Source organism: Sciurus carolinensis, chromosome 1, assembly GCF_902686445.1.
Source record: "Sciurus carolinensis chromosome 1, mSciCar1.2, whole genome shotgun sequence".
NCBI lineage: Eukaryota > Metazoa > Chordata > Mammalia > Rodentia > Sciuridae > Sciurus > Sciurus carolinensis.
Window position 1 is genome coordinate 73029479 of NC_062213.1, and position 23678 is coordinate 73053156.

The 23678-nt window shown below is 37.1% G+C and overlaps 1 protein-coding gene across 1 annotated transcript in view; it reads right to left on the reverse strand.

Moving 5' to 3' along the window:
• Positions 1–23678, reverse strand: part of Clvs1 (clavesin 1) — a 220092-nt gene that overhangs the window by 149506 nt on the left and 46908 nt on the right. The window lies entirely within an intron of this gene.

A 23678-nucleotide genomic window follows, 5' to 3' on the forward strand; every position in this document is an offset into this window, starting at 1 on the left:
ATTTGTCTCTCTAGCCTAGACTATGACCTCACCAGAGCTTGGAGTATGGTGAATTGACCTTGAAATCCCTCACAATCACCAGTACCCTCACAGAGTAGATGCTCAACAAATGATTCCTATCGAAGAAAAGAAGGCAGGCATGTAAACAACTTGCCCCAGGAGTTCTAAAACCCTAAAAATAGACAAAACCCACTCTGAGCTCACTGGTGGGTGAGTTTCTCTACTCTTCCATGTCTCTCATGCTCACTACTTTGTGTGTCTTATACACTTTTTCCATCATGGGTCAGATAAATATAGAATAATGTGCTACTGAATACCACGGATCCAAGTGAAGGAAAGTACAGTACATTTTCAGTTTGATTTTGGTTTAAGAAAGGGCTATGCCTATGTTCACACAAGGTTAGTAAGGGCATGAAGTAAGTAAATGACAATCTAGAAGATTTAATGATAAATGCTAGAGGGATTTTTACAGACAGTGGTTGACATATCAGATTCTTAGCCCAGTGGGAAAGAAGTAGTCCCCAAACACCACTTTATGACAGTCCAAAAAGTAAGTAAGAAAAGCATTTATTTCATTCAGCAATTTGGATGAGGATCGTGCCAATGTCTTTAGGGAGCAATGGCAAAGTAATTTTTAAAAACACCCCACCCCAATGGAAGTGAGCTATGAGCATTCCATTTATTACTAAACAACTATGAAAAATTAATGTCATGCTTGTCTATTCTGGTAACTCCCTTGGCTGAGGAGCATTAGAAAGGTAAAAACTAGGAAAAGTCTCGGGAATGCAAATAAGCACATTATTCAGTTATAAGCATTGACTTTAGAACTTCCATTTTGACCAGTCTATCACCAATTAACACTTTTCAAACCAAGGCTTTTCCACATCTATTTTTCAAAAGCAGGTGGTCAGTTGCCAGATGGCTTAGCCTTCCTGTCCAATAACTTAGAGTGATTTCACCATTCATGATAGAGAATACACACCCCCTAGGAAACTGGCAACTTTGAAAATCACAAAATAACACCTTAAGGTTTATGCATTTATTCATTAATTATTCCACAAGATTTTTTTTTATCACTACACATAGAACTAGGATCATATTAGCCTAACGGGGGCCACATACAGGAGGACCTCTCATTGACATGGATATCAATGGGATTCAATTGATATTTACAGATCTTGCATTGGGTTCATGGTAAGATGCTAGTCATTACATGAAATGAAATATTCTTTCTCTTCAGTCTGACTCTTACATCCAGAAAATCACTTTCAAGGTAAGAACTTGGACAATAAGAAAGTATTTAGAAATTCATCCATTCCATGGTACCACAGTGCTTTGAATAATTTTACACTCCTGAGCTCCTTCTCTCTTGGTGACATTCTTCGATCAACCTTGTAATCAAAAGGTATGCTTCCCAAATCACTAACTCAGAAAATTGTGTTCGAGGCAATTTGAATTAAATAGTGTATTGCAAAGCAACTCTATAGGTATTGAGTGTCATGGAAGACACCTATAATTTGAGTTGGAACTACACAACTTCTCATAATTTTAATTAATTCAGAAAATTATCTATTGCCAATGAAAACTCCAGACCTCCATACTTAATAATCAACATATTTTGGCAGGATAACAATATCTTAAAATCAAGAGAAGTCCCAAGGTGTTTGATTTGCATATGAGGTGTCCCCCAAAAGCTTACATGTAAGACATTGCAAGAAGGTTCAGAGGAGAAATGATTCCCCCAAAAGCTTACATGTAAGACACTGCAAGAAGTTTCAGAGGAGAAATGATTGGGTTGTGAGAGTCTTAACCCAGTCAGTGAATTAATTCCCTGATAGGGATTAACTGAGTGGTAACTGAAGTGGTAGGGTGTGACTGGAGGAGGTAGAAATTGGGGCATGACTTTGGAGTAAATATTTATATCTGGAAAGTGAACTCTCTCTTTGCTTATTGATCACCATATGAACTGCTTTCCTCTACCACACTCTTCTTCCATGATGTTCAGTCTCACCTCAAGCCCTGAGGAATGGAGCCAGATTTCTATGGATTAAGACCTCTGAAACCGTGAGCCCTCAAATAAACTTTTCCTCCCCTAAAATTATTCTGGTCTGGTCTTTTAGTCACAGCCATGAAATAGCTGACTAAAACATGAAGCTCTAAAATTTGTTGCCTACAACTTGAAATCCGAACCCTTAAAAATTTGAGTAACTCACATCAGAAGATTTTATAAAGACTGAGGCTGCAATTTGATTGAAATGTTCAAAGTTGGTTTATCATTTTCCCTTTAAAAAAACCTAGACTTCTTAATCATCAACCACTGAAATAGTATCAACAATCAAATGCACGAAAGGTTAAAGGGAGGGAATCACAAGAAATCATTAATACTTTTATGTCATAAGATAGCTTTATGATCTACTTTGATGGAAATACTGTGTGTTGGCTGGTTTGCAGGTTGGCATTCTTCTACCTGGCTATTACCCTTCAACTATTTCATCATCCTCAAGACAGCTCAAAGCTATTTGATTCTTGGTGATAGGAAGGATATAAGGCTTCTGTGACCACTACAGCTCCCAGGCTCAGGACAACCTTAACCACTGACTACACTCTTTCTGTGTTTGGACACCAGGAAGGCAAGCCTGATGGGAAGAATTCTTGGTCTTGAAAACTCCTATAAAACTTAGTGATGGTTCACAAATAACAATAGCTTTGTCGTCCTTCTGGAACCAGAATAAATATACTTCTATGACCTCTAAGGGAACCACCTCCTGCAAACCACATCTATCCTTCTCCCAGAACTGATGCTATTCTAAGAGAAATCCCCTTGGCAGTTTCAGAAGTCAACTGAACCCTACAGTGCTGTGAATATTGTACTAATTGGCTAGGAATGGATATATATGTTCTATGTCCACATCAGGGTAGAGATTGGGATTTTCTAGGTTTCTTCTAGAAGAGGGCCCATAGGTACCTATTGCACCCCAGCCTAGCCCAAGTCAGGAAGGTCATGGAGACGCAAGTGGTAATGTCTTCTCCCTTTACTCACTGCACAAATCAGTGGGCTGGATGTTCCCATGGACCCACTTTGCTGCCTGCAGTTAGAATATAGACTCCTTATTTTTACCCCTCCTAAAAGTGTGACTCAGAATAAAAGATAATATTTAATATCTTAAAATAAAGGACATGGACTCAACCTAACTTATTTAGCAACAAGAACAACAACTACAACAAAATTCCAAAGAACTGGTAGACTTTTCCTATCCCAGGTGCAGTAGGGTGGGAGGATTAGTTAATTTTGCCCCACCTGGAAACTTCACCCACAGAAGCTCTAATGCCTCTCTGGGGAATTATTTTACGGAAGTGGTTAAAAACAACATGGGTTTCTTTCTGTTAATTACATCACAGATTATCTCTTGGCAAATCTCTAAGCAATTAGAGCCAGTGGTTATTATTTATTGCTGCCACTAAATAGTAACTACATTGCAGGAGACACTGTAAAACATCAGCATATATTTATCTGCAAAGTAGATCCAAAATATTCTATAATCTGAACAGCAAAACGCAATTTGGGAAATGCATTGCATATATAAATAAATGCATATATATTTCAAATACTTGCACAGAGAGAAATTACAATATTTTAGGACTTGGGATTTTGCCATAGGAGGATTTCAGTGCCTATATTTATCCTAACAAAATCAAAGAGATTTTTGTCAATTGGAAAACATTCAAAGAAAAGGACTACTTAGCAAGATCAACAATTTAATTTCCAAAGAAGAAAAGAGGAGAAAATTTAAATGTTCAGCCTCTGGAAAATTCTGTCTCAAATTTTTCCTTCTGCTTTAATTCTCCTGCTACAATTGATGGGCTATTTCTCATCCTTTTTGTGTTAACCAAGGTACCAGGTGATTTTCTTAACTCTGGTTCACAGAGAACATTCTCAAATGAAAGAATCAGACCTTTCTGCCTCCTTCACCCATATTCAGGAACCACAGAGTGCAATTACTCCCCTAAACAATTCTCTGGAGCCTGAGTCAACACATTAATACTGTAAGTAATCACAGACTTTAGAAAGCAGTAGTAGGGAAGCTTGGAGGGATTGTAGATTGGAATTGAGGCTGGTTCTTCCAGAATGGATTTCAATTCAAATGGAATGAGGCAATTGAAAGTTAACAGAAGTCTCTGTGACTGGTCAGTGATTCTCATCTGAATATGCAGTTACCTCCTCCTCTTTTAGGATGCGTCAATCAGATAGTAGGTGAATGGTGGGAGGAGTCATTACTGGTTTCACAATATTTGGAGAACACAACCAGCATTTATTGGACTGAGAGTCCAGTAATTAATAATACCTTGTAAAGTAGTACACAGCCCCCAGAATGAAGTTCTATCCCAAATGCTAGCAACCTCTTTATCTTATATAGTGAAACTCATTTCAAGAGAGTTCAATAAAACCACATGAGTTGCTCATTACACAGCAGGAAAAAGGTTCTTTGATTATTATTATTAATGTTTTTTATTTGCTCTAATTACTTGTACATGAAAGTAGAATGTATTTATATATATTTGATAGATCATACATAAATGAAGTGTAATTTCACATTTTTCTGATTGCACATATTGTAGGATCACATCAGTCATGCAGTCATATATGTACAAGAGGTAATAATGTCTGTTTCACTCTACCATCCTTCCTACCACCATACCCCTTCCCCTCCCTTCACTCCCCTCTACCTAATATAAAATAACTCTATTCTTCCCTAGTGCCCCTCTTATTGTGAATTAGCACATGTGTATCAGAGAAAACATTTGACCTTTGGTTTTTTTGGGTTTATCTTATTTCACTTAGCATGATATTCTCCAACTCCATTCATTTACTGGCAAATGCCATCATTTCATTCTTCTTTAAAGCTGAGTGATGATTCCTAGATTTAGTATGTATCCTGGCTCTGAGACACCCAGAACAATCCAAGAAAGAAATACTGACTCAAAGGGGAGTTGAACAATGCATGGAATCAACACTATTTGTTCTCTCTTCCTGCCAACTTTGAACATTCTTCCTATTGTCTTCACTGGGCTGACTCTCACCTTTTCAGTCTTGACCAAATGTTACTTTCTTAGGCCAGTAAGAAGCCACAGGATATTGATAAGAACTCCCTTCTTAACTAAACTCTGAACCTCTTCCTTGGTCATCTCCTCAGACTACAAAGTTCACAATCTTCCTAAGCCAGTTTAGTGAGACTACTCTACCCTCAATATCTAATCAAATTCCTCTTCTCCTCTAATCCACCTTTGACACCTAATCAAGTTCCTCTAAGTAATTTTCCATCCCATCCCTCACCCTGCAACTGGCTGAAAATCCCTACTTGCCCTGGTTGAGTCAGAGGAGGGTTCAACCACTCTCCCTGAGCCCCTCCTCCACCCATTACAATAGCCTTGGCCCTACTCCTGCAATAAAGTCTTCCTTGCCATACTTAGTGTCAGATAAATAATTTTTCTTTCGTAGTATAATAAATAAACATGTTGTATTCATATCAGGTGTATCCCTGACATAAGCTGTCCACGTAAATGTACTTACATGGCAAAGTTTGTCTGAAAGCAGAGAGAGAGCAGCCTAATGAATGAGATGCAGGGACCCCTAACAGGGTGACCACATAGAAGACCAGTTGTTCCTCCTATAATCTTCCTATGGTTATATTAGGGACAGCTATGGGAAAGACTTACTGTATTCATTTTCACTAATAAGACATCTGTGAAGTCAAGGCAGTCAGATATGTCAAACTACGGGGCAGGGAAAGGTAAATCTCTGAGGCTTGGAAAAGGTGTTTTTGGGTATTTAATTTACAAGAAGGCCTCAGCTTGCACAAGTGCAGAGATTATGACTCGGTGAGATCACTGCAGGACCTAGTAACACAATGAGTGGAGATCATAACAAAGCAAAGTGATCTAAGTTTAGAACTATAGAGAACACAGTTTTCTCTCAAGGAATCATAAGCAGGTTGTAAGGACTCCCTAATTCCTATAAAAATATGTCTTAACACCCCCAAGTGAGTTGTAGCTGTGTGGAGAAGTACTGCTCTGGGAGTTATCTGTGCCTCAGGTGTCTAGGAGTAAGTATAGTCCAGCCAGGCAAGACTCGTCATCACCTAACTTAGTCTCCCAACCCACGTTTCTTCTTCTGATTCCTCCCAACCTCTAGTTCTCCAGAGGCACTGTTCTTCCTTCTCTCTGCAATGGAAACTTTTACATTTTGTGATAGATGAATCAATGTTTCTGCTTTAAATGCATGCACACAAAATATTTATTCAACCAAGTCCTTCAAGATTTTTATTTCTGGTTGTGGAATGCTTTCCAAAATTGGAGAATTTCCAGGGTGGAAATATAGAAAGGGCCCTTCCATGATTGCCTAAGTCCCAAATAAAACTCAGATCTACCTTTTTAGGGTGATTAAAATACATCTTCTCCCCACTATCCCACAGCAAATCATGCTCCCTGAGAAGACATGCAGGCCCTGTTGAAGCCGTTGAAAAGTCGCTTCTTCTAGCTAAGGACGTTGTCTAAGTGGTTTCTTTCTGGTCTTTTCTGCAGATCTCAATACACAACATCCTGCCTCCCTCTACATAAATACATAAATCCACTACCTTCAGGCCCACCCACAGTGACCTGTGGCTGTAGAGTAGCAACCTACTTTGAGAGATTGGATGTGTCCCCGCCCCCCCCCCCCCCCCCCCCCCGCACCCAGTGGTCAGTGCAGGGCCACATTTATTTCTTGTGCTCAGCAACCTGGAAGAGAAAAAGAGAATCAACCCCAGACCCCCAGACAGAGGGCATTGTGGCTGACAACTCAAATGCCTTTGGGGGCTAAGAAGAACATGTGAGTGAAGAAGCAGCTGAGGATACAGCCACCAGATTGCTACCACTAGTCAATCAGAGCACGGAGCTGGGAATAAGAAAACCAGGCTTTATCATAAGCTGATTGTAACTACTTGAATAAATTAGAGAATTTCTTCATGACTCAGGTTGACTTTAGTAAAATAAAGCAACATTTATACTGAGTCCAGAGTTTCTTAAATCTAAATGGATTTTAACAGTCTCTAGTTAAACACAGATCACATCTTTACATTTACATTATGGAAATGAACAATTTTTCCTTCTTTCAATTCTTTAGCAGATGCCATCTTAACAAGGTCTATAAACTTGTTCATATGTGTTAGATACAATCAAGTTATAAGAACCTAGTATCAGGAACAAAATGTACAAATTATGCTATATCCATGTATGAATATACCACAATGAATCCTGCTTATATATAATTATAATGCACTAATTGAAATAGTAATAGAAGGGAGATCAATAGATTAGAGCAAGCAGATCAGGGGTAGGAAGTGAAGGAAGTGGAGAGAAAAGGAAGGTACTGGGGACTAAGATTGATCAAATTATAAGGTCACCGCTCTTACTTTTCCCAACATGGTGCTGCTCAGCCTTCTCTTCCGGATTCTACCTCCCATCCCTGCTCCCACTGGCGCCAGGCCACACCCAATCAGTATTCAACACCTCCACCTGAAACCCAGGCAAGGGGACTCGCCCCATCAGCTCTCACCCTTTTCATGCCCCAACCAATCAGCCCACACCCGGCTCTATATAAATACACTCCTTTTTGAATAAAGCGGAACTGCTCAGGCACTTAGCTTTGACTCCTGTCTCCGTGTGAAATTCTTTCACAAATTGTGTTATGTACATGTATGAATATGCCATAATGAATCTCACTATTTGGTATAATTAAAATGCACCAATTATAAAAAGGAACCTAGTATCTTCTTTGTGCTAGAATGTTTGATAACTTAGTTCTTTAAGTGACGAGGTTTTGATTTTTACCTAATAGTCATAATAAACCATAATTAGCAAACAAAAACATTTCTCAAAGTAAAGTTTAAAACCACTTTCTTTTTTTATCAACATGATTATTTTTAGAAATGGAAGTCAGCAGATGAAATATACTTGTAAGAAAGAATGTAAATAAGAAGGGCTTAACTTGCAAAATTATAATAGTATAATTTTTCAAATGTTCATGAAAATATACTTAGACAAAATTGAATATATTATTGACCTTCTGGTATCCAGAGGGTTCACACTCTTGGACTCAAGCAAACACAGATTGAAACTATTTTAAAAAAGAGAGAAGGAGAGAGAAAGGAAAAGAAGGAAAATTGCATCTGTACTGAACAGACTTTTTTCCTGTCATTATTCCCTAAACAATACAATAGAACAACTATTAATAAAAGCATTTACATTGAATTAAGTATAGTAAATTATCTGGAGATGAATTAAAATATTCAAGAAGATATGCTGACGTTATATAGAATTCAATGATCTGAGCATCTACAGATTTTGGAAACAATCCCCTGCAAAAGTCAAAGGTTGACTATACTTTTATAGTTAAAAATGTAAGGACTAGGGCACAGCTCAGTGATAGAGCATTTTCCTAGCATGCACAAGCCCCTGATCCCCAGTATCAGGAAAGAAATTACTTAATTAAAAGCAACTACAAAAGGAAAAAGCATCATAATATTTTCCATTTATTAAGATGGACAATTTAAAAACTATGTCTCTACTGTATCCAACACCCTAGCCTCATAGTTTAGTGATGACTTGTATTCTTGTACTTGGACAGTCTCTCCTGGACATGCTTAGACCTAAGTAGAGGAGATGGATTGTCAATCTTCTCTTCCCAAACCTGTACTCTGTATTTATGCTGAGCACACCTCTTGGCCCAAATCTTCATAATCATATTTGCCTTTATACTTTGGAAAGGAATAAAAATATCATGCCTGGAATTCTAAACAAATACAAGACATATCATTGGAAAAGATACACTGATTGGGTAGCTCAGAGAAATAGGAGCAAATTAACTAGACTTTGGGATGAGAAAACTTGGAAAGGATACAGAGGAAAGTCAAATATGACTGAATGTCAACAATGCAAAAGCTAAAGAGGCTTCCACACAGTCTGCATGATGGAAACAGTATATGATTGTGTATTGATTTGATTTGTTGGAAATTATTGACTTAGGAAAGGAAGTGCTGAGAAGCAAAGAACAATTTTCAAGTTTTTAAAGAATACTTTCTCTTGTTCCTTCTCTCTTTATTGGGTCCAGAAGCAGAGGGGAGTTCTTACATTTCTGTTTGAAAGATCCAAATTGGAAGAAAAATGTGCTGGCCTCAAGGGTTGTTCATATGATGTGAATGGGTTACTAAAAGATTTCAAATCAATTACTCTGGTGACCTTAAGATATACAGAATTTCAAAACTCTTCCAAAGCCTTCATCTTTATACATGAGAAAAACCAATGCCCATAGGACACAGTTACGAAATATCAGAGTCAAGATTTGAACTTCAGTTTCTGAATACCACAGTGGGAAAGGACCTAAAAGATCATGGACTCCCCAGACAGCAAGTAGAGTCTATTTCAGCCAACTTTTTATTAAGAAAAGGTCCAGGTAAATAGAAAAAGTTTTAAAAAATACTCCAATGATACAGTCACCATTTGATTCAACAACTGCCAATATTTTACAGAGTTGCTTTACTTATCTTTCATGCACATGAGTGCCAATGTATGATACACCTGAAAGTTCTGCATATCATGACATTTTCTTTCTACTTCCATGCCACTTGTGCTATAGAATACCCTAAATTTTGAATTGACTTATTGTTTTATCTTGATGCTATTTTATTTATTCCTCTTAAACTGAGTGAGGTCCATAAGCTTGATTTGATTCAGGCTAAATATTTCTGGAAAGATATTTTATAGATGATGATGTGTCAGTAAATGAATTCATTGCCAATTCTGATCCATGGATGGTTATTGCAAGAGCTCTTGTTGAGAAAGGCCAAGGCTATATCAAAGCTTAGCAGAAATTGGTGCTATGATGAATCTATTGTGGATATGGGTAGGAGTTAAACCAGTTCTCTACTTATGAAGTTCAAGAAAAATTTATTTTACTTGAGATAATTATAGATTCAAATGCAGTTTTAGTCATTTGTGTATGTGTGGTGTGTGTGTGTGTGTGTTACTTTTGATACAATTTCATTTGACACAGGTTGATATGTATCCACTACACAAGAGAAAATAGTGAACTGATCCACTGCAACAGAATCCTACAGGTTGTACTTTATTTTTTTTTTACTATGTTTTAGATGTCAATGTACCTTAATTTTTTAAAATTTATTTATATGCAGTGCTGAGAATCAAACCCAGTGCCTCACACATGCTAGGCAAGCGCTCTACCACTGAGCCACCACTCCAACCCTACATGTTGTAGTTTATAACTCTCTCCTCCAGCACCCTAAAATCTGGCAATCACTAATTTCCCCTTCACTTTGAAAGTTTTGTCATTTTCTAAATGTTGTATAAGTGGAGTATTGTACAAACTTTCAAGATTGTCTTTTTTCTATTTTAGTTTTCATATTTTAAAAAACTTATTGGTATTCATTGTGCATTATACATGCACACAACACAATTTGGTCAATTTCTTTCCCCATTACTTAACTTTTTCTTTCCTTCTTCCCCCTGGTTCTCTTCCTATTCTCCCTTCTATTTTCATAAGAACCTTCTCCCCCACCAACCTCTCTCCCCACCTCCCTGGACTTTTGTCTCTCTCATTTTCACATGTGAGAGAAAGTATTGATACCTTGACTTTCTATGTTTGGCTTATTTTACTTAACATAACGTTCTCAAGTTTCACCCATTTTCCTGTAAATGACATAATTTTGTTCTTTATGGCTGAATAAAACTCCATTGTGTACATATACCACATTTTCTTTATCCATTTATCTTTTGATGGGCACCTAGACTAGTTCCATAATTTAGCTATTGTGAATTGTGCTCCTATAAACATAGGTATGTACGTATCACTATAGTATGAAGACTTTACGTCTTTTAGATAAATAGTAAGGAATAGTATAGCTGGGACATATGATGGTTTCACTCCTGTTCTTTTGAAGAACCTCCATACTGATTTTCATAGTGGCTGTACTAATTTACAATCCCACCAACTGTTTATAAGTATTCCTTTTCCCCCATATCCTTGAGAACAATTATTTATTATGGGTGTTCTTGTTGACTGCCATTCTAACTGGAGTGAGGTGGAATCTTAGTGTAGTTTTGATTTCCATTTACCTGATTGCTAAATATGGTGAACATTTTTTCATATGTTATTGACCCTTTGTATTTCTACTTTTAATAAGTGTCTGTTAAGTTCATTTCCTCATTTATTGATTGGGTTATTTTGTGATAAGTTTTTGAGTTTTTGTATATTCTAGTTGTTAATCCTCTCTTGGAAGAGTAGCTGGCAAAGATTTTCTTCCATTCTATTGACTTTCTTTTTCTATATAGGCTTTCTTTTCTAGAGACTTAAGGATATAGAACTATACAGGTTATATATTTCATTTTTTATCAAATTTTGATATTTTATTATTTTTGAAGAATTGATTCATGTTTTTTAAGCTGTTGACTATGAAGACAAAGTTGCTTATGCTGCTTACGGTATTTTCTTTTTTTTTTTTTTTTTTTTCTATTTTCATGTCCACAGTGATAAAATCTATAGAGACATCACCCACTTTATTCCTGATTTGGTAGTTTGTTTTTTCTCTCTTTATATTCTTGTTACCTGTTATGATTTGGATGTGAGATGTCCCCCAGAAGCTCATGTGAGAGAAAATTCAAGAAGGTTTAGAGGTGAAATGATTGGATTATGAGAGTCTTAACCCAATCAGTGCATTAATTTCCTGATAGGGATTAATTGGGTGGTAACTGTAGGGAGGTAGGGTATTGCAGGAGGGGGGGCATGCCTTTGGGGTACATATTTTGTCTGTGGTGAGAAAAGTCAGTCTCTCTCTCTCTCTCTCACTCTCTCCCCACCCACTTCCTGGTGCCATGTCCCGAGCCACTTTCCTCCACTACCCTCTTTCACCATGATATTTTGCCTCGTCTTGTGCCCCAAGGAATGAAGCCTGCTGCTACCTATAGACTGAGACTTCTAAACCCACTATCTTTCAAATAAAGCTTTCCTCCTCTAATTGTTCTTCTCAGGTCTTTTAGTAGTAGCAAAAGTTTTTAGAAAAACCTTACTAAAGGTAAGGTTTATAAAGGTTTATCAATTTTATTGATTTTTAAAGCTGCCTTTTTATAGTGATTCCTCTTTGTTTTCCTGGTTTCAATTTCATTTCTTTTATTATTTCCTTTTTCTGTTAGCTTTGGGCTTATTTTTCTCTACTCTTCCCTAGTTTCTTGCAGTAGAACTTAGATTTTTGTTTGAGATCCCTCCTCATTTCTCAGATCAGCATCTCATGTTATACGTTTGCCTCTGAGTGCTGTCTTAGTTGCTGTTGTTGAGAAGAATGCTGAATAAATGTTATTTAATTTTTGGTTGATTGTACAGTTTCATGTTTTTGGTCTAGTAGTTCCATCGTTTACTGAGAGGGTATATTGAAGTCCCCAAATAATAAGTAATTGCAGATTTATTCATTTCTACTTTAAGTTCTATCAGTTTTTGCCTCATGTATTCTGAGACTCTTGTTTAGTATGCTCACATTTACAATAGTTACATCTTTCTAGTAGATTGATCCTTTTGTCATCATGTAATTTCCCTTGTTTGTAGTAATTTCTTTGCTCTGAAGTCTAGTTTTCCTAATATAGTCACATATATTTTTTTTAATTTGTCTGCATATATCTTTTATCCATATCTTTACTTTCAACCTACCTATGCAACTGAATTTTGAGTGACTGTTTTCTGAGCAAAATATTTTTGGGCTTATTATTTTTTCTTTGTTTTGTTTTTGTTTTTGTTTTTTAAATTGGTACTGAGAATTGAACCCAGGGGCACTATACCACTGATCTACATACACAGCCCTTCCTTTAATATTTTTATTCTAAAACATGGTCTCACTAAGTTGCTTAAGGTCTCACTAAGTTGCTGAGGCAGGCCTTGACCTTGCAATCCTCCTGCCTCAGCCTCCTGAGTCTCTGAATTACAGGCATATTCACCTATTATCTTTGTGTTTTGATTGGTATATTTAGACTACTGACATTTAACATGATTATTGTGTTAGTGCTTATGTCTCCTATTTTATTGATTATTTTATTTTCTCTGATTATCTTTCCTCTGTTCCTCTTTTCTTAATTTCCTCTGGGTAACTCAAACATCTTTTAAAAATCACATTTTCATTCATTTACAGGTGTTTTGACTATACTTCTTTACATGGTTTTCATAGTGAGTGCTTTAAGTATTAAAATGTGTATATAACACAATAATGACAGTGTCAACTTTTTACCATTTTCAGTGAAATAGGCAAACCTCACTCACATTTAAATACTTTTTAAAAAAATATCATCATCTTGATGACCAGATGGTATTGGAATTTGCATGTCAATTATCAAATATTATTTATAAAATTCCTGAGATAAAGAATAATCTTATGTACACCTATATTTCTGCTTGTCTGTTGTTCCTTTTTGTTGAGATTCCAAGATTCTTTCTTTTATCTTTGATTTTCTTTTGAAGAATTCCTTCAGCTAGTTTTTAAGGGTAGATCTGCTAGGAACAAATTCTCTTAGTTTTTCTTTATTAGAGAATATATTCTTGTCTCCTTTATTTTTGAAGGGTGGTTTCACCAGGTATGGAAGTCGTAGTTGGCAGTTCTGTGGACCCTTGAATAATGTGTTTTCCTCCCTCTGCCTCCACCACTTAAACCTGTGCTCCTCTGTATATGTTGTTTCTCTCTAACTGCTTTCAAAATATTTCTTTTGTCTCTACTTTTAAAAATTTATATTATGTGTCTTATTTTGTTTAATCCTGTGTGGGAATTTTAGTTTCTTGGATCTACTAGTTTGTGATTTTCACCAAGTTTCAGTCATTACATCTCCAATAATTGTTTAGCCCACTATCTTTCTCCTCTCCCTCTGAAATTGAGTCCTTTTAATATTAGATCTGATGACATTGTCCCACAGGTTCCTAAGTCTCTGTTCAACTTCCTTTTCATTCTATTTTCTCTGTGTTCACATTGGTTAAATTCTATCAACCTGACCCCAAGTTTATTAACTATCCTCTTTTCTCTGTTCTACCATTGAGACTATCCAGAAAGGCTTTCTAATTCTTATTATATTTTCAGTTTCATCATTCCATTTGTTTATTAATAGCTTTGGTTTCCCTTCCTTAGATTTTTCTGTTTTCATTTGTTTCAAGAGAATTTTTAACAAATTCCTAAAGCATTTACCTGGCAGCCCCTCTAAAATTCTTGCTAGATAATTCCAGCATCTGATTCATCTATGTTACCATCAGAACATCAGAACATTACTATGTAATGTTCTCCATTCTTGGAATGACAGGTGATTTTACAGTTTTATCTGGCTATGTTGGCTCTTACGTTGGGAGACTCTGCATCTTATTTAAGACTTTTATTTTAGCAGACAGCCCTCCTGACTAAGTTAAGAATGTCAGTCTTGATCAGCTTTTGTGGCTTGTGGGTTGGATGGAAATTTTACTTTTAGAACTTTTTCAGTGTTATTTTGGTCTGTGGGGATTACCTTGTGCTTCTGTGGTTCCCATTGGTCTGTACTGACCCTGCCTAAGGTAGAAAGGAATTTTTCCAAGTAATACCACTGGGTGTTGGGGGAGAATATGTTGGGATCTCCCTCCTGGTGTTATTGGGCTTCCTCAGTGTTTCTGAGCAGGGAAGGAAAATCTTAGGCCCACTGGTCAAAGGGGCTTCCTGTACAAGCTCTTTCTGTGATTGGTCCATCTTACCAGTTTTGCCTGCCTGCCCTTGTATCTCCTCTGGAGCTAAAATAGCCTGTGAAATACACAGCAGTCCCAGAATGTCCTAGAGTAGCTCACTTACAAACCTTTACAAGGAAGGCAGTTTGCTCAATATGGGGTGATGGTCTCATAGAGAAGACCATATTTAGAACTTCCTGGATGCTGGTTGGAAGAATACAGAAAGGAGGGACCAGATTTGGTGTATATTCCTAAGGTGGCTTAAAAGGAACACAAGATTCTGACTAACCATGGAGCCTTCCTAGGATAGTGAGGAGACCCTAACAAGCTCCTGAACACCTCAAGAATTTTTAGAAACTTCCATAAGTCTACCTTGCCTGCCAGACAGGCAAGACTTTATCTCCATTCAACTCCACCACCAGTGGGAGAGATATGGATGCCTTCAAAGGAAATGACCAGTGTCCCTGAGTTCTCTGCAGTCATCTATGAGGATGTCTGGAAATCATAGGGTGAAGTGAAGGCTTCCATACAGCTCTGTGTCCTCTAATCTACATGGTAATTGCTCTGTTCATTTGTGCTTTCTCTTTTATTTCATTGCACATGAGCAAAAACAGAATATTATTAAAAGAGAGAGAGAGAGAGAAAATGTGTATTTTCTAAGCTGGCTAGTGTCTGATGATTGTTTCGATGTGTGTGTACATTTAACAAGATGGTAGATTATGGCATCAGCTTATCTTCAGAGTAATAAAAACTGCCATTCAGGAGCCAAAAATCTTCTAATGGTTTTTTGAAATGGCTCCCTCTTGCAATGCATTATTGCAGTACTTTACGATAAGGAGAAAAGTATGTTCCAATACAACATCAGATAATGCCAAATACACAGACGAGCAAGAGGAATAGCTCACTTGGGAAGTAGAAGAAGTGAAGAAAAATTATTGGGTAAAAAGAAGCTAACTACAACTCTGGTGAGGGAAGTAGGCAATGATCCATTTGGGACACCTGACTTTCTTCAGTGGTCAAAAACCCTCAGGAGGAAAACAAGTAAAGAGAAGATAAAGTTTAATGAGTTTGAGTTAATTTAATATGCCACAGACTTATTAGTCTATGCAGGAGATAAAATTAAACCTCCTGAAAAAATTCCTTTTATGGCAAACAGTACATGTGCCTCAATGATGTGGTTCAGGGGTTATTGGAGGTGGCTTAAAAGATGGTAGTTGATTATACACACCTATGCCAAGTTCAGGGAGTGCTGGAGAACCAAGAAGCAAACTGAATAGGCAATCCCTTCTGAGTGAAACTTTAACTTATGTAGGTTTATTTCATATTTAGATATTTTTGTCTTTGACATATTCAAACCAGAAGATTTTGGGAGTTTGAGATCAATTACACTTGACTTGCAAATCACTTAAAATTGTTTCTGACTCCAAGTGGGAAACTGAAGAGGAAGAGATTCTGAGCATTCAGATAGGAGATCTAAAAGAAAAAAAACGATCAAAAGTTCCGCCAAGAGCAAAATCTAAGAGAAACCTCTTGTTTCTGCCCCTCTAGATCTGGTACTTCACCACTTGAGGGGATGGACCCACCCCATAACAGATTCCTATGTGAAAATCTAAGGTACATCATTGACAACCTCTTCCCTCCTTCTCCTCTTCATATCCAATCAGTGACCAAACACTGCTGGGTTTACCTCATTATAGCTTTCTCTCTTTAAAAAATATCTTAATAGACAAATAAAAATTGCAGGGCAAAAGCTCCATGATGTGGATCTGGGCAATCATTTTTGTGACCCTCAAAGCACAGGTAACAGAATAGGAAATAGACAAATGGGATCACATCAAACTAAAAATCTTCTGCAAAACCAAGGCATTTTAGTCAACTTTTTCATCTCTGTGATCAAACGACCCAACGAGAACAACTTAGGAGTCAGTGTTTACTTTGGTTCATGTTTCCAGAGGTTCAGTCTATGGTTGACTGACTCCATAGCTCTGGACCCAAGGGTGAGGCAGAACATCATGGCAGAAGGACATGGTAGAGGAAAACAGCTTAGGACATGGCAACTCTACTCACCATGGAAAAATATAACCCTCAAAGGCATACCCCCCAGTGACCTGTTTCCTCTAGCCATGCCCAACCTGCCTACAGTTACCCCACAGTTGATTTTTATCAGTGGATTAATCCACTGATTAGGTTACACATCTCATAATATAGTCTTTTCACTTCTGAACATTCTTGCATTGTCTACACATGAGCTTTTGGGGGACTCCTCATACCTAAACCATAACACAAGGAACAATTAAGTAAAGGGACAGACAATCTTCAGAGTGGGAGAAAATATTTGCAAATCAAATTACATCTGGTAAGGTGTTAATATTCAGAATATATAAGGAATTCAAACAACTCAATAACATACTCAATTATGCTAAATGTTAAATGTTAAATTACTCAATAAGTAATTAAATGGGCAAAGGACATGAATAAACATTTCTTAAAAGAAGACACACAAAAGGTCAATAGGTATATGAAAAAATATTCAACATCACTATCATCAGGGAGATTCAAATTAAAACCACAATAAGATGTCACCTCACACCTATTACAATAATTATTATAAAAATTATGAAAGACAACAAGTATTATCACTGGTATGAAGAAAAAGAAGCCTTTCCCAGTGTTGATAAGAATTTAAATTAGTGCAACCATTATGGAAAATAGCAAGGAGGTTCCTCAAAAAATTAAAATAGAACTGGGCACAGTGGTTCATGCCTATAATCCCAGTGGCTCAGGAGACTGAGGCAAGAGGATCACAAGTTCAAGGCTAACCTCAGCAACTTAGTATGGCCCTCAGCAACCTTTTCAAAATAAAACATAAAAAAGGCTGGGGATGTGGCCTAGTGGTAAAGCACCCCTGGGCAACTCCTGGTACCAAAAAAAAAAAAAATTAAATAGAATTACTATATGATTCAGCAACCTCACTTCTATATATAGCCATAGGAAACAAAATCAATTTGTCAAAGATATATTAGCACTCCCATGTTTATTATAGCATTATTCACAATAGCTAAAATATGGAGTCAATTGAACTGCACATCAGCCAATGAATGGATAAAGAAAATATCACACACACACACACACACACACACACACACACACACAGGAATGCTATTCCATCTTTAAAAATAAGGTAATCTTGTTATTTGCAACAACATGGATAAACCACCTGGAGGGCATTATGTCGTGAAATAAGCCAGACACAGAAAGACAAGTACTGCATGAGCTCACTTATAAGTGTAACTAAAAAAGTTGAATTCGTAGAAGCAGAAAATAAAATGGTGGTCACGAGAAGGTAGAGGTGGTGGTGGAATTGAGGAGATGTTGGTCAAAGGATGAAAACTTCCAGTGAGACAGGAGGAATGAGTTCAAGAAACCTTTTGTACAACATGGAGTCAGGCTTCAGTTGATAAAAATGTGTTATATACTTGAAAAGAATTGAGGATAGATTTTACATGTTCTTTTTACAAAAAATGGCAAGAATGTAAAGTAATGCATGTGTTAGTTTGATTTAGCCATCCCATAATGTATACATATTTCAAAACATCATGTAACACATCATAAATGTATAATTAATGTTTCATTATTTTTAATTAACAATAATGTACATATTTATGGTGTAAAACATGCTATTTTGAAATATGTATATATTGCAGGATGGTAAATCAAGTTAATAAGATGTGTATTAAGTATGAATTAAACATGCATAGAATGTAATAACCATGTAAACAATGTTGTACAACATGTCTCTAACTTTTTCCTCCTAATTGAAATTTTGTGTTCTTTGGCCAACATTTTCCTAATTCCAATCTTCCCAGCCCCAGTATCCACCATTTATTCTAACCTGTTTCTGAGTTCAGCTTTGTCAGATTTCATATGAAAGTGAGCTCATATGAAACTTGATATTTCTTTGAATCTGTCCAGCTCTTTCTCCACCACCACCTCCCTAGTCCAGTCACCCACTCTGCAGGAAGTATCCTCAAGACATCTCTCTCCTACTATCACTCCTGCAATCCTTCAATCCAGTCTTAGTAAAATGGGCTGAGACATAAAATCAGATACTATGCTCCTTTGCTTAAAACCTTCATGGGTTCTTTCTCTTTCTTAGAATGATATACAAACCTCTGCAGAATTTTGCCATGCCCACCTAACCACATCATCTCAGGCAACTCAGGGTCCTCCGTTGGGGCTGCCAAAGTCCCCATCCCCCTTAGGTTTTGTGCCCTCCACAGTTACATGTGGGAACCACTTCCTTCCCAAACTTTTCCTTTTCAGCATCTTTAGCCTTCCTAAGGTCTCTAAATATATAATGACTTTTACAACCTAGGGATATTGGCATCTATGGTCTCTGACCTGGAATGCTAATCCTCATTCTTACAGACCTTAAGTATCTGTCCCAGAATAGACCAAGAGCCTTTGTTTTCCATTCCTTTACACCCTATTCTTCTCTCTGATTATCGCACCTGTGCTTACTTAAATGGGACATTATCTGTGTTACCAAATCTGCTATCAGGGTGGAATTCCCATGAGTGCAAGACTGTCCTCTGCCTGGGCTCTGGCACTATGCCTTACACAGGTAGATGCTCAATGTTTCTCAAATGAATACATAATCTAGGGGAAAAAAGTCAAAATCAATTTGCAAACTTTAAGAAAGCACCATATCAGAAAGATTTTCAGTGACAGGTGAGGATAAATGAAAATTAATAGTGTGCTGCCTTTTAACTCATTGGAGACAAGTAAGAGGTTATCAATAGGGTTTGAAGGGAACCTTCGTCATCATAATGTAGTGAGCCCAACACATCTATATAATCCCCCAAAGACTCCCATCCATGTTATTTTCTTTGACTACATAGTTTTCTCATCTGTGACTCTGCTTCTCTATGGAGAATCTGGTTCTGAGCCTTCGCTTCACACTGATTCCCTGGTCCTACCCCCAGATATGCTAATGTGTGCTGATGTCATAATTTTAGGGTAGGTCAGTTTGGGTTAACGAACACTGATACTCCATACCCAGTGTGAAGAACTCTTTAGTGAGATGCTCTATGCAATGAAATTATAATTTTATCTAATTTTGACAAAGTTTTGTTAAGATTTGAGGAACAGATACTTTTAAGTCATTAGATGAATATTCTTTTTAAAGTACTCAGAATTAGACTTTTTATTGTTAAAAATAACAATTGAAAAGCAAGATATGTTTGGTACAGAAAGATTATTCTGGAGCTGATTCTGGCTGAAATCCCTGAATATCTGAACCCACAACTCAAGCTAAATTCCCTCCCTAGCTTCATCCCAGGCGACACTTCCAGCTCTCAGATTCAGTTTCTTTATCACCTATTACTATCATCTGTAACCTCCCCAGCTAAGAAAAGAAGTTGTTCAATCACCTTTCTTTTTCTCTGCCTCTTCCTTTGCTCCATCTCTCCTCTTGCCTACTTTACTTCCATTCTTGGCCAAGGGTGTGCTTTTCAAATACCTATTCTTACCCTCTGACAACTGAATAACAGCCGTATGTGCTATCAATCCAAACACACACTCATACACACACACACACACACACACACACACACACACACACACACCTACAAGGCTTCGACCAATGAAGAAAGGTAGAAGCAGGTATGATATTCTAGGGTACCTCAAGTCATCCCAGTGTAATTAAGGGTTGTTCCCTCACCCAGGACTTCTAAGCATTGCTTCTGTTCCTAAGCACCCATGTGCTTTTAATAAGAGGATTTTCTCCACATCTGTGTCCTTTCTTTTTTTCTTTTTCTTTTCTTTTTTTTAAATCCACATCCATTTATTAGGTCATGGTTTTATACGTCTGCAGTCCTACAAGGCAACTGGATTCTCTACTCAGGTGCAGTTAAGAAGTCTGATGACTGGGCCCCTGTTTGGAGACTTTGGGGAGGATTCTGCTTTCCACCTGTTCAGTTTATTTGCAGAACTCAGTTTCTTGTGGTTTGTTTTAGTTTCCTAGGGCTCCTGCAACAAATTAATACAAACTGACTGGTTTAAAACAACAGAAATATATTCTTTAGCATTGCAAGAGGCCAGAAATTGAAATCAAGGTGTTGGCGGGGTTGGTTCCTTAAGGAAACTCTGAGGGAAAATTCGGGCCATGCCTCTCTCCTAGCTTCTGATGACTGCAGGGGATTTTTAAAATTGTTATTGTAATTATTCAGTCCTATTAATTGTAGAAGTTAGTGGGTTTCACTTTGACATTTCCATACATGGACATATTGTGCTTCAGTCAGGTCCCCTTACCCTGCCACTCTCCCCTTGAGCATTGGTCAGTGGCAGATTCTTCCAGTCAGTGCCTCTGTCTTCACTTGCCCTTCTCCCATGTGTCTTTCTTCCAGAGTTCCCTCTACCTTTCTCTTATGAGGACACCTATATTGACTCTAGAGTTCATTTAAATCCAGTTGATCTCAAGATCCTTAATTGTATTTGCAATGATCCTTTTTCCATGTTAGGAATTGATCATATGTTTTGCAGGGTGACAATTCAATCCTGTACATAGTTGTAAGACCATTGTACCCATATCTGTGCTGTCTTATGTCCCCTAAGACATGCACATTTCTTCTCAAGTGCCTCCTCCATTTTTAAGCCAGCAACAGTTTGTTGAATCTTCCTCATTCTTGAAATCTCTCTGCTTTCTTTTTCTGCCACCAGATTGAGGAAACTCTGTACTTATTAAAGTTGCTGATATTGGTCATTGGAAACCTGTATCTCGTGGTTCATATATTTGGATTCATATATTGGCCCTGCCATTAACTTGGGGTGTATGCCCTTGCTTTCTTCTCCCTTCTCTCAGTAAAAAATCTGTGTCATTTCTGAGTGCCCTTCAGCTATCAAAACTTCCTAGTAGTGAACTCACATGAGAATTCTTGAATATTGCAAATGTCAACTTAAATTTTTTGAGAATAAAAATGCAAATGTGATTTTATAATTGTCAGAAGAGTTATTGTCAATAAAAGAAAAATATAATTTTTTCTTAAACTTTCCCCTTTAGGGGGCACTGGGAATTCAATCCAAGTGTACTTTACCACTAGCTACAGCTACAGCCCTTTTTATGTAATTTTTTATATTTTAAGACAGGGTCTCTCTAAGTCTCTGAGTGTGGTCTCAAACATGCTATCCTGCCTCAGCCTCCTGAGTGGCTGGGATTACAGGCATCTACCACCATGCCCAGCAGTGTTGTGAAAATATAATTATCATAATGGTTATAATAAAGGAAAATGGGGTTAATATGTTTCAGGAAGATGGCCATAAGAAGTTGAACTTGCTTCATTTTGACTTTTGTGGTATGAAGTCAGGCGCCTTGCTCTTCAGTAGAAACACACTCTCAAATATAGGTGAACATAGGAATCATTTTTATCATAGGGATAGCTTAGAAAATTACCACTATTACTACTAAAGAGGCACTGGCAGGGCAGGATAGCCCAGATGAGCCAATCAGTGGCAATGAAATACACATTTGTCTTTTACTAAAATAATGGGTCACACAAATAGAATTTTCCACTTTACCCAAAACACATGATGCTTTCCCACTCTTTAGAATAGCACTTTTTTTTTTTTTTTTTGGCATTCTAGTTGCCAAATAGTATTCGTTTTGCAAAATTTCAATTTAAAATAAGAAAATATTACTACTTTCCCGAAAAGCAAGATAAAACAATTATTAGAATCAAGGGGAAAAGTAAAGATGGTTCCTTTAGCAGGGGAAATGTATCTCAGATCCTAATTTAATATTCATTCATTCATTCATTCACTCACTCACTCATGGAGTGTCCATGCTCATTAAGTACTAAGCCCTATTCTTCATGCTGGAATAGCTGAGGTAGAAAGATAGCAATGCAAATTTCACTCTAGACTGCAAGATGCTAGATTTGAGGGATAAGTAGTTTGCTAAGGGGTAATGGGAGGGGAAGTGATTATCCAGTAGAATTAAATTGCTCCATTTCCTGGAGCTATGTAATCCTACAATATTGTGCTAAGCACCATGCTTTACCTGGTCCCACTGACTTAAAGGAGGAATTAATCTTGTGTTGTTTTCTGAACAGGGCTTGGGTCATGTGAGATCTCTAGAGTCAAACTGTAGGGTCTGAATGTTGGTTCTGAATTTATCAGTTCTAATATGATTAAGTTTGTTGTTCTAAATTTCCCTTTGCCTCAAGTTCCTCATCAATATGATTAAAATGATGGTACCAAATATATAAGATTTTTGTAAAAGAATTAATACATTTAAAGTACATAGAATGTAGTCTATTATAAAAAGTACATAGTCAATTAGTACTATATATGTTGGTCTTTTGGCATATGGCCATGTTCTGCTTAATCTTAATAATGTGCATACATGTATGTATGAATATATCATGCTCAATATACTCCTTCAAACAGGAAATGTGTTTTCTCTTTACTCCTCAATCCTTGCTTTAGGATTTGATATAATTGATGATGATAATAGTGGAAAGGTTTAATTTTATTTTCTAAAGCATTTCCTTTCTATTAGAATGTTCACATTTCCTCAAAGATACCACCAAAATAAAAAAATTTATATTTAAGAGGTGTCCTCTGAGAATTTTGCTTTGGAGAGTCAGAGCAATTAGAAATGAATGAGAGAATCTTTATTCAGCTTTAGTTTTGCAATTGGCCCAATGACCCAGGCCTGTCCCCTGATTGCTTACAGTTTGCCTAGGTTGTTGACTTTGGGTTCTTGCTTCTGTGTCTTGGGTTTTTAAACCTCCTCTTTGCTTTTGGATGTTTCTCCTCATTACTCAGATTTGCTGAACATACAATTATCTCCTCTGCACTCTTAAGACTTGTTCAAAGGGTGGGTCCCTCTCACCACTAACCACCTACAACCATGGTA